Source organism: Eulemur rufifrons, chromosome 14, assembly GCF_041146395.1.
Source record: "Eulemur rufifrons isolate Redbay chromosome 14, OSU_ERuf_1, whole genome shotgun sequence".
NCBI classification, from domain to species: domain Eukaryota; kingdom Metazoa; phylum Chordata; class Mammalia; order Primates; family Lemuridae; genus Eulemur; species Eulemur rufifrons.
The window spans coordinates 33,785,368-33,797,391 of NC_090996.1; the positions used below are offsets into that span (position 1 = coordinate 33,785,368).

The 12,024-nt window shown below is 42.1% G+C and overlaps 1 protein-coding gene across 2 annotated transcripts in view; it reads left to right on the forward strand.

Annotated features, from left to right (window-relative positions):
* Window positions 1-12,024, forward strand: part of CREBBP (CREB binding protein) — a 136,970-nt gene that overhangs the window by 14,115 nt on the left and 110,831 nt on the right. The gene's annotated exons all lie outside the window — the stretch shown is intronic.

Genomic DNA, 12,024 nt, shown 5'->3' on the forward strand with positions numbered 1-12,024 from the left:
GCCTTAGTCCCAGCTACTCAGGGGGCCGAGCACAAGGATTTCTTGAGTCCAGGAGTTTGAGGTTGCAGTGAACTAGGGTGATGCCATTGTACTCCAGCCTAGGCAATAGAGTGAGACCCTGTCTCACAAAAAAAAGGGGGGCGGGGGATTGTGTTTTGGTGTGATGTCCAATCATTACTTCCTTTGTCATAAGCTCCGTTTTAAACATAATCTTTATGTTAGAGGTTTCTGCATTGATTTGCTGAAAGCTACAAGACCTAACAGCAACTAATGTTTGAGTATTTTTGAAATAATGTCAGATTTCTGTACGTGAGCAACGTTTATTGTATTACTATATGGGGTACAAAATGTTGCATGTAGATTGTCACATTCCTTTCGGAAAAAATACTACTTTTGAAAAGTTCTTTAAAGTGCCTTTTCTTGTCCAGCCCTGTAAGCTTATCTGAACACTAAAAATACTTTAACTAATACTGAACCCATTTCAGATTTTATCCTCAAACAGTAAACACACCAGCTGGAAAGTGGAGAACCTGGAACCATTCTAGGTGTTAGCACCTGGTGCTGAAGTTAATCACCTTGTCCAGGACACTCCTGGGAGGGGGTCATGGGCTGCCTTTTTAAAAAATCACTTTCTTTAATTACTTAAACCAATAGTTCACATGTCTCAAAAAATCAGGACTAAAGCTGTAGAGAGAGGGCCTCCCTCCACCTAGTCCCCGCCCCCCCCACTCCTGGGGATAGTTTGTGCTCTCTTCCAGGGTGTCTCTATGTTGAGGCAGATACTATTGTCTGTTCTTAGCTCCCTCTTCCCCCTTTCTGCCTTTTTCTTCTTAACTGGGGTAGCGTACTATACATATGGTCGCATAACTTACTATCTTTTTATAGTTGCCTAGTATTCCCTATATGAGATATACCATAATTGATTTAATTCTCTCCTCACTGATGGACATTTAGGTTATTTTCAATCTTGTCTTCTCACAAACAGTGCTTTAATGAATAGCCCTGTACAGTTATGTGTATAAGTAAATCTATAGAACAGATTCCTAGAAATGGAATTAGGGTTTAAAAGGCATATGCATTTGTAATTTTGATCATATCAAATTTTCCTTCAAGAGCTTGGGTGTTGGTGAAGTCTTTTTTTTTTTTTTTTGAGACAGAGTCTCACTCTGTTGCCCGGGCTAGAGTGAGTGCCATGGCGTTAGCCTAGCTCACAGCAACCTCAAACTCCTGAGCTCAAGCGATCCTCCTGTCTCAGCCTCCCGAGTAGCTGGGACTACAGGCATGCACCACCATGCCCGGCTAATTTTTTTTTTTTTTCTATATATATTTTTTTTTAGCTGTCCATATAATTTCTTTCTATTTTTAGTAGAGATGGGGTCTCGCTCTTGCTCAGGCTGGTCTCGAACTTCTGAGCTCAAACGATCCGTAAAGTCTTAAAATTTTAAAAGCAGCACACGTATTCTCAGCATAGACATCACTGTTTTGTGTATATTCTTTATTAACATAGTCTAGTGATGAATAATTTTCGAGTTGTTTTTCAGGTTGTAATTGTTCATCATGTTGTGCCTCTCAGTGATTTCTGATTTATTTCTAATTTTATGGTGTTTTTTTTGGACTTAATGCATCTATTTCTTCTTTTTGGCTCTCAGATAGCCCATACACTTCTATGTCTTGGACACTGACTCTAAGTCTGCTTTCATGTCCAGAACACGCAGTTTCCCCCTTTCTCCTGACTTTGTGTTGCTGCCTACCAGCTACTGCTCACAGCCACCTTCTGTCCCACCATTGTACCCACTCTTTGGGGCTGAGAGAGGCAGCACACAAACTGGTCAGAGAAACTTAAAGTTGTCTTAGCTGTCTGGGGGTGGCACTTCCCTGCTACTTGTAAGTGCACCAAATAAAAATAGGCTGGCTGCGTTTCCAAGATAGTTTAGGGTTCAATGTGACAAAGAACTTATAGTCAGGACTGTCTGGGGCTCTTTAAATAGAAGATAGATAGCAAACATTCAATGAAACAAGATATTTTTTTTGATACCTGATGCATCGTGGCCATGAAGTGCATTAGGGAATGAAAAAAATAAAATGCTAAAAAAAATTTTTTTTTATTTTGGAGACAGAGTCTCACTCTGTTGCCTGGACTAGAGTGCCGTGGCGTCAGCCTCGCTCACAGCAACCTCAAATTCCTGGGCTCAAGCAATCCTCCTGCCTCAGCCTCCCTAGTAGCTGGGACTACAGGCATGTGCCACCATGCCCAGCTAATTTTTTCTATATATTTTTAGTTGTCCAGATAATTTCTTTCTATTTTTAGTAGAGACGGGTGGTCTCGCTCTTGCTCATGCTGGTCTCGAACTCCTGACCTCAAGCAATACTCCTGCCCTGGCCTCCCAGAGTGCTAGGATTCCAGGCGTGAGCCACCACACCCGGCCTAAAAAAAATTTTTTTAAAGGAACAGTAGCTTACAATAAAATGCTAAAATTTATCATGCAAAGTAGATTTTACCTTTTCTAGGTAGAATTATTCTTAAAATTATATAAAATGCATTTCTATAAATCAGATTCTTACCCCCTTATTTACATTATAATTTCTAAGGTTCCATAGTTTTATTTCAATTAGTTTCATCCAATGCTATTGGTTTCCTTCTCTTCACTTCAAACTTTGTAGTTCATGATGTTTAAATATTTAAGTATACTTACTAAGCAGGTTTCCATCTAAAAAAGTCCCCCTGGCTATGTCCCTCTGTAACATGAATATTTATCACATATTTCAGCTATAAATTTGGGTTTAATAAACCAAATTGTCTTATAGCCCTCAACACAGCACTTGTATTTAGATTTAAGGCTAGGATTTGGATTTTATTCTTTGTCCTTTAATACTGTCATATACTGTGTTTTGTATGATAAATGATTTTTTTTAAATAGAGAAAGGGTCTCACTCTTGTTGCCCAGGCTGGCACTCCTGAACTTAAGCGATCCTCCCACCTCAGCCACATGAGTAGCTGGGATTACAGGTGTATGCCACCATGCTAGGCTAATTGTTTGTAGGAACAGGGCCTTGCTGTGTTGCCTAGATTGGTGTCAAACTCCAGGCCTCAAGTGATCCTCCTGCGTTGGCCTCCCAAAGTGCTGGGATTATAGGTGTGAGCCACTGTGCCTGGCAGTGAGTGATATTTAACTTGATATTAACGGTGATCTTCCTCGTTTAGAGCATTCTAGTGGGGTCTTTCCTACCTTATCCGGTCCACATATCAACAGCAGGAAGGCCCTTCCCACTACATCGAATTCATACCTACTGAGGGAATCCTGCCGTCATGGAGTTTTTCCTCCGTGCAACTCGCTACAGCAAAACAACCAGCTCGTGCCTGCTTAGCTTGCTGTCTTCCATTCCTGCCAGTTTGGAGTGTTTCTCTTTCCTCAGCGTCCTTTCTCTAAAATTCTGCTCACAGTTTGCCTCTTATCTGAAGCCTTTCCTGCTTTCTTTGACTCCTGTATTCCACTTGGCTGTGAGAATTGGTGTTCCTGGGCTTCTTAGTTTGATTATAATCCTCTGGGGAAGCAGACTTTCATTGAGATCTCAGAGAAACCCAGTCAGCCCTGCACAGAGTGAAGGCCCAGAACAGTGACTTGCTTGCCACCTCAGGGCAGGCAGTGGGGAGGCTGACTGCCAGGCCTAGCGATTCTGAGGAGGGGCAAGACTTTCTACTCAATGTAAGGTCACTGTTCTGAATGAAGTAAAACCTCATTATTTTGTGCTAATTAGGGGGTGTGTATTTGCATAAAAGAAGGCTGAATTACAGAAGATTTTTCGAAGGAATTTGCTTTAATTAGTTCCTAATAGTCATTAAAAAAAAAGATTAGATGTCTTTCGGGGAACTTGTTTAAATGCCTAGATTAGAATTACTTAAAATGGAATAAATGTTAATAAAACAGTGCTTTTTTCCCTTTTTTTTTTTTTTTTTTGTATTTCCACTCTCCATTGTTGTAGAGTTGTTCCATTGTTTATTTGTACAAGAATTTTTAAAGCAATGTAAGCTTTAATTCTATTAGAATTGCCACAGATGACGAGAGCTATTGAAAAATGGTAAGTGTTGAGTGCGGGCCCTGTACCGGGCATGGGGTGCTGGGGTTTTCCTGGGCGTTGTCTAGGTCACTTCTTACAAGCTGCCTTCGGAGATGGGCTTGTTGACAGTGATAATAGTGACTGCTATTTACTAAGTCCTTATTGTATGCGAGGCTCAGCATGATTTAATTCTTTCATCAAGGACTCTGTGAGGCGAGTGCTACTTTCCTTTCTGCTGTAGAGTTGTGGAGGCACACACAGGGAGGAAGTTGCTGGTGACAGCTGCCATTGGAACCAGGACCTGGCTGGGTACTCTTCTCACTGTACCAGACTGCACTTCCTGTGTTGTTAGTGTCTAATTAGTAATATATCAGTAAGCACACTGAGCGAGTCTAGAATGATCTTTAGGTCCTCTGCCACTCTGTGAAGTCCTCGTCTTTAGATGTGAGCTTTTCTAGGACGCTTTGCTCTTGTTGGATCAAGTTTTTGTATCCAGTTTTTTTCACTTTGGTTTTTCTTAAATTGACAAAAATTATATTATCTATCATATACAGCATGATGTTTTGAAATATGTATACATTGTGGATTGTCTAAACTGAGCTAATTAACGTGCATACCTCTCTCTGTATCTAGTTTTGACTTAGGAATTAAAAATTCTTTTCGCAGGCATAGTGGTGTGTGCCTATAATCCTAGTTACTCAGGAGGCTGAGCCCAGGAGTTTGAGGCTGCAGAGAGCTGTGATGACTGTACTGCACTCCAGCCTGGGTGATAGAGTGAGACCTGTCTCTTAAAAAAAATCTTTTTGAAAGTCTTTCCACAGTAGGCGAATAGGTGAATAGAAGTGTTTAGCTTTTGAAAGTTTTAAGAGAAGCATTTGAGTAGTCAGGATTATAGTACAAGTCTGAGGATATAGGAAGAAAATAAAAATCAGTTTCTCCTATACTCTCACTTAACAATCAACACAGCAGATGTGTGGGGGTTCCCCCTGCCACCAAGCAAGCAATCAGTTCTGCATCGAGTACCAGCTGGCTGGCCTCTAATTCAGTTCAGTTCTTATACTGTCTACCTGGAGGTAGTATCAGGTCCCATAGGGTGAGGGCTCTGTCCCCAAGACCGCCCCCATTCTGATGCCAGTAGCAAGCCCCAAGTTGTTTTACCTGTGCTTCTGACCAGCCAGCTATAAATCGGGGTTCCCAAGACCCCCTCCTTGAGTTCAGTTTGGTAGAGTGGCTCACAGAACTCAGGGAAACACGTTTACTGTTTTTTTATTGTAAAGGACATTACAGAGGATACCAGTGAATACCAGATGACAGGGCCTCCCAGTTTCACCTTCTAGAAACTAGTGCTCAGCTGTCTGGAAGCTCTCTGAGCCCAGTCCTTTTGGGTTTTTATGGAGGCTTTATTATGTAGGCATAATTGATTAAGCCATTGGCCATTGGTGATCAACTTAACCTTCAGCCCGTCTCCCTTCTCCCGAGGTTGGGGATGGGCTGAAAGTCCTGACCCCCTAATCATGCCTTGGTCTTTTCTGTAACCAGCCCCATCCTGAAGCTACCTAGGAGCTGCAGCCATCAGGCAACTCATTAACATACAAAAAGATATCACTTTAGAGTTTACAAGGATTTTAGGAATTGTCTGCCAAGAAACAGAAGGAAGACCTTCACAAAATCACAACAAGTAATGTGGAAAGAAAATCTCAGGCCACTGCACTCCAACCTGGGCAACAGAGTGAGACCCTGTCTCTAAAAAAAAATCTAAAGAAAGAAGACTTTTCTTGCCTAGAATAGGGATGCAGGAGAGAAATTAAGAGTGGGTGGGGAAGAGAAAATGTATGTGGGAGGGGAGTTTCATACTTGGAAGTAGAGAAATAAGAACATATCACAAAACAGCATCTGAACTCTTACATTGTTTATTTCTCACACCGCCATTGCTCATTCTACATTATGCCATTTAATCTTTGCCTCAATTTTAGGATTGAGGTTAATTGATGCTGAGATGTAGCTATAGAGTGAAATACACCTGCACGGTCACCTAGAAGGTGAAGAGGCAGCAGAAAAGAGGTGTAAAGAGAAAGATGAGTAAACAGTGTGACACTTAAGAGGATTCATCACTTAATTCTGTTTCTGTTTTCAGAAAATAGTAATAAATGTTAGGATTACTCACTGCCTTATATCTTTGATTAAACAAGTTTGTTAAAATTGATATTATATTTTCTCTAGCTGGTGATCTTCTCTGTAATTCATGTCATTCATTCAGCATGTGTACATTTATTGAGTGCCTAATATACACTAAGCATTTTATGCTAAGCACTGAATAGACAGTGGTGAACAAACCAGACAGGATCCCCGCTTTCCTGGCGCTTACAGCCTCATCAGTTATAATGTGAAGGTGACAGTATCATTTTAGCTCACTCATTATATCTATGGGCATGTAAAAGGGTTCCTACTTCTGGTCAGTAGACAGTATGATATACTGGTTTCTAAGTGTTTTGACAGAAAAACCATTTCTGTCAATACGAAGAATTAGGGGCTCTAAATATAATTCAGAGAAAAAAATAAGGTATTATGACAAAGAGGAGACTTTAGAAAACCTGAAGAAAGGTGTGTTTTGTGGATCATTTGGCTAATGCCTTTGAATTTTTCAAACAAAACTGTTTTCAAATGTTTTTGGCTGGACAGATTGATTCAGCCACTTACCTGGTGTTTGATTCTATAAAATGAAAAGCTTTTTTTTTTTTCAGAGGACCTGGTAATAGCTCACTCCTTGTTTAAGGTGAAATGCTGATTTCTGATAATGATAAATCAGAATGGGTCTTAGAATATGTGTGGGTACCATTTGTCTTTGAGAGTTTACAAGTGATCCTCACTTGAACAGAGTCTCTGTGTGTAGACTGCATACTTGAGTTTCCTAGTCTAGAAGTGAATGTCCTTTGTTACCTTGCTTGATAAACACCTTGTGTTGACTGAGGCTGGCTGAGTTTGGTTGTGGTCCTTACTATTTTCTTTATTCCTCACTGGGTCTCCTCAGCCTTTTATAAGTATTATAGAAATGTTGAAGGTTATAGCTTTTTATTTTCTTTTTCTTTTTTTTTCAGAGATGGGGTCTTGTTGCCCAGACCTCAGTGCAGTGGTGTGGTCACAGTTCACTGCTGCTTTGAACTGGTGGGCTCAAGTGATCCTCCTGCCTCAGCCTCCTGCGTACCTGGAACTATAGGCATGTGCCACCATGCCCCACTAATTTAAAAAAATTATTTTATTTTATTTTTAGAGATGGGGTCTTGCTATGCTGCCCAGGCTGGTCTCGAACTCCTGCCCTCAAGTGATCCTCCTGCCTCATCCTCACTGGGATTATAGGTGTAAGATACTGTGCCTGGCTTGTAGCTTCTTCTTTTTTTTTTCCTCAGATCAGCTTAATGAAAAGGCTGGACTCCAAATTCATGACCAGGAAGCCCCAAAACAGAGAAAATTCTTGTTCCTAGCTATGGAATTCTGCAGGTTGTACTTGCTACTTGATACGTGTTGAGAAAGTCTCCTGCTAAGGGCACAGGCCCTGTGGAAGCAGGATGCCTGCAGATCTCACGCAGCCCTTAGCCTTGCATTCTCCCGCGTCCCCTCGTGACTGGCAGAGAGAAGGGAATTTACCTGGGATTAGAAGTGATAGCTGTTAATCTTGAACCTTAGGAACTTCCTGTGATTCAGATTGCTCTTGCTCAACCCATGTGTTGGGACACTGGTGTGTAGAAAGCATAGCTGTGCTGTGTTGCAGTAATCTTGCCTGACTTAAGACTCCCCTTTGTCAGGTTTTTTGTTGTTGTTTTGTTTTGTTTTGTTTTTTGAGATAGGGTCTTGCTCTGTTGCCTGGGCTACAGTGCAGTGGTGTCATCATAGCTCACTGAAACCTCCAGCTCGTGGGCTGCTGTGATCCTCCTGCCTCAGCCTCCCAGTTAGCTAGGACTACAGACATGTGCCACCGTGCCTGGCTAATTTTTTTATTTTTTGTAGAGATGGGGTCTTGCTGTGTTGACCAGGCTGGTCTCAAACTCCTGGGCTCAAGCCACTCTCTTGCTTCAGCCTCCCAAAGTGTTAGGATTACAGGCATGAGCCATGTTGCTTGGCCTGTCAGTTTTTTGAACTAGGGAATGGGAAAAGATGGTGACAGTCAGTGGTGACCAGAAGAGGGATGGTATGGGTGTGTATGCACCCCCTCTTTTAAAAAAGCCACACCTAGCATATTTGGTTGTACACATATTCATATGTGTTGGATTGGTGGATGACATAAGAGAAATTAGTCAATTCTCCCTTCACCCAAACAGCTATTCGATGTGTTTGGACAGAAATAGGATGAGAAAAAGTAGTCAAGGGGACAGAGTATAGCAGACTAATCAAAAACACTAGCGCAAGACAAAATGTCCTGCTAACAACTTGGAAAATTGTACATTTGGTAAGCACTAGAATAAACTCTAAATGAAAACTGGTAGATCTGAGAGTGGCTGGTTGATGGGTGAATTTTTAAAGGTAAGAAATTTTTAGAGTAAAATTGTTCTGCAAAGTATTAACATAATAAGATAACTAGTCTGTATAGCACAAGGTGCCCCAGTCTGACTTTTATCTTTAACTCTGGGGTATTGTTACTCTTGTTTTACGGAAGAGGGTATTAAGATGCAGAGATTAAGCAGTTTGCTCAGGGACTCAGGGTTTGAATGTGTGCTCAGCTTCTAAGCGTTCTGCCTCCACTGACCTGCACTGGGGCTGGTCCTGTGGAGCTTTCCTGACTGTTCTTTGGGGCTTAATCGCTCTTTGGCCTGGCTTGCCCTCCTCCTAGGAGGAGTATTTAGGGATGCTTGAAAGAGCCAATCAGAGGAGCTTCTGCAGGTTGTTACAAACTTTCAGTGTAAAATATTCTAAGCTTGTTTGCTTCTTCTAGTTCACAAGGCTTGACACGGTGTCTTCTTCCCAGCCCCAGACACATAGGAAGGAAAGCCAGTCTCTCTTATGATGGCTCCACTTTATGGTTTAGATGAAGATTCGTTTCACTGCTCATAGATTAAGGAGCATTGCATTTAAAAAAGTAGTTATTGGCCGGGCGTGGTGGCTCACGCCTGTAATCCTAGCACTCTGGAAGGCCGAGGCAGGTGGATCGTTTGAGCTCAGGAGTTCGAGACCAGCCTGAGGAAGAGTGAGACCCCGTCTCTACTAAAAATAGGAAGAAAGGATCTAGACAGCTAAAAATATATATAGAAAAAAATTAGCCAGGCATAGTGGTGCATGCCTATAGTCCCAGCTACTCGGGAGGCTGAGGCAGAAGGATTGCTTAAGCCCAGGAGTTTGAGGTTGCTGTGAGCTTGATGCCACGACACTCTAGCTCGGGCAACAGAGCGAGACTCTGTCTCAAAAAAAAAAAAAAAAAGGTAGTTATTTGGGTGAGGATATATTTTATTTTTTTCCTTTTATGTTTAGTTGACACGTAATAATTGTATGTATCTACGGGGTGCAGAGTGATACTTTCATTACACGTGTACCATGTGTAATGGTAAAATCAGGGCAGTTAGGGTATCCACCACCTCAAACACTACCATTTCTTTGTGTTGGGAAAAAAGTGATTATTAAAGCGTTACTGAGAGAAAGCCTGTATACATGCAGACAAAGCCTGGGAGGCAGCAAACACAAAACAGTAGTTATGTTGGAGAGGATTTTTTTTTTTTTTTTTAAACTGTAATTCATGTGATCTCTGTATCTGGAGACTTTAGTGAATCTCCAAATTTAGGACAACACAATAGTATAAAAGCAATGGAATGGAACCCAGAGAAGTGCGTTGAGACACAGAAGCCAGCTGGCTAGTCCACCAGGTCCAAGCCCTGTGCCCTTCCATGAGCTGTCTGCTCTTTCCAGGATCACGTTCCTGTCTCTTAAATGATGTGTCCTGTGACCATGATGAGGCATCCCAAATTGAGGGACCTTCTACAAAACAACTGCCCTCTGCTCTTAAAAATGTCAGTTATGGAAGACAAAGGCTGAGGAATCTTTCTAGATTAAACTAGATGATAGACATATGGCAACTAGATGCAGTGGGATCCTGAATTGGATCTTGGATCAGGAAAATACATGTGATGAAGGGCATTATTGGGACAACCAGCAAAACTTGAGTAAGGGCAACATGTTAAGTATTGTATCAATGTTACATTTCCTGAATTTGACAAGTGTAAGGTGATTATGTAAAGGATGTTCTTAGGGGATGTATACTGAAGTACTTGGAGGAAGGTGATCACGCTGTCTGCAGATTACTCTCAGAGAGATTCTGCAAAGACTTTGTGTGTACACCCTCAGCAAGTAACACTGCATTCCTTGTAGTCAGGTGGGAAGAAACAGGTGTATGTTAGAGGTGGTTTGCAAGGCTGAAAAGAGGGACTGGGCAATTCTGCAGTGGTAGCCCAAATAAGTCTTCCTAGTCACTGTTTTTAATCCCAGTAGGGACTGGTTTTTTTAGACCGAGAGAGAGAGAGAGCATCCAGAATAAAGATTACTGATGCATGTGACAGCTCGCACTGTTATGGCTGGAAAGTAGGGCACATCCGGAGGTGCCTGGTAAAAGAAGAATGAGAAGAAGTCTGGGCCCAGTTCTGATGGCCTCGTGTGCCATGCTAAGGAGTTTGAACTTTATCCATAGATGCGATGAATATATCAGGATATGTTCAGCTGCAGTAACATAAAACTCCAGCTAAAATGGCCTAAACGATAGTAAATGTATTTTCTCACATAATAAAAAGTCTGAAGGTGGGAGGTTCCAGGGTTGGATAATTCAGCAGCTCAGAGATGACTTTACCAACCCAGGTGTTGATGTTTTTTACTGCGGCCTTCCTTAGTGTGAGAGTGGTATCTGCTGTCCTGGTGGCAAGATGGTTGTCCTAGTCCCATGACGAAATCTAGTGAAGAAAAGGGAGATGTCTTTCTGAGCATCCCTTACTATGAGGAAGGAAAACCTTTTCCAGAATGTCTTGGTCTTGGTCTTGGTCTTGGTCAGTGTACCTTCAGATTCCTGCAGCTGGGATTGTGTCGCCTGCAAGGGGACCGGGATCACAGTGGTTGGCTTATCTGGACACTGTCTCCCGTGGCCAGGAAGGTGTTGCCCTTCCTCAGAGGGGCCTGCCAGACAGCCACCTCGGGATCACGTGGTTTTGCCAGCAGCAAAGGGGAGTGTGTTGTGTAAGCAGATGTTAGAGTCTGCCACAATGGGGAAAAAAGTTTTTAATTTTCTAAAGATGGGTGTGTTGGGTTAAAAAAAAAAAAAAGCCACATGCACACACCACCCCACCACATGTGACTCCTTTTGCTTTTGGCTTGTTACTTTCCGGCCGTTGCCTATATTAACGTACTTCAATAGTTCTAATCTTACTCTGTGTGCCATTTTGCATACATTTTCCATTTGCATGTTTGTCCATAACATACATTTCTTCCTACATTTAACAGTCATCACAATTATTTAATAGATGTATACTGTTTTATAATATCATAGAGCAATTTATTAAACCTTCTGTTCCTGGGTAACAGTAATGGTAGCTAGTACTGAGCGTTTACCACCCACAGGCACTGTTTGTTCTTGGGCTTTACATTTATTAACTCATGGAGTCCTCACAACCACCTTAAGAGATGTAGGGGCCATTGCTGCCCCTAGTTTCCAGATGAGGAAACTGGGGCAAAGAAAGGGGACTCATTTTGCCTCAGTACCTTCCCCAAGGTCAACACAGCTAATAAGTGGGGAGCTGGAGGCAGAGCTGGGGTTCACATGCAGGCAGTCCCAGTCTAGAGTCTGTAACCACTAGGCTAAGCTGACTGTGGGTATTTTTTGTGGTTTTGTTACTGTTGTTGCTGTTACAGATAATGCTAAGATGAACCTTTTCTGTGTGGTCCCTCGTTTGCACATGTGTGTGCAGCCTGGTGGTTGTGGGTTGGAGAGTACATGGGGGGTGAGAG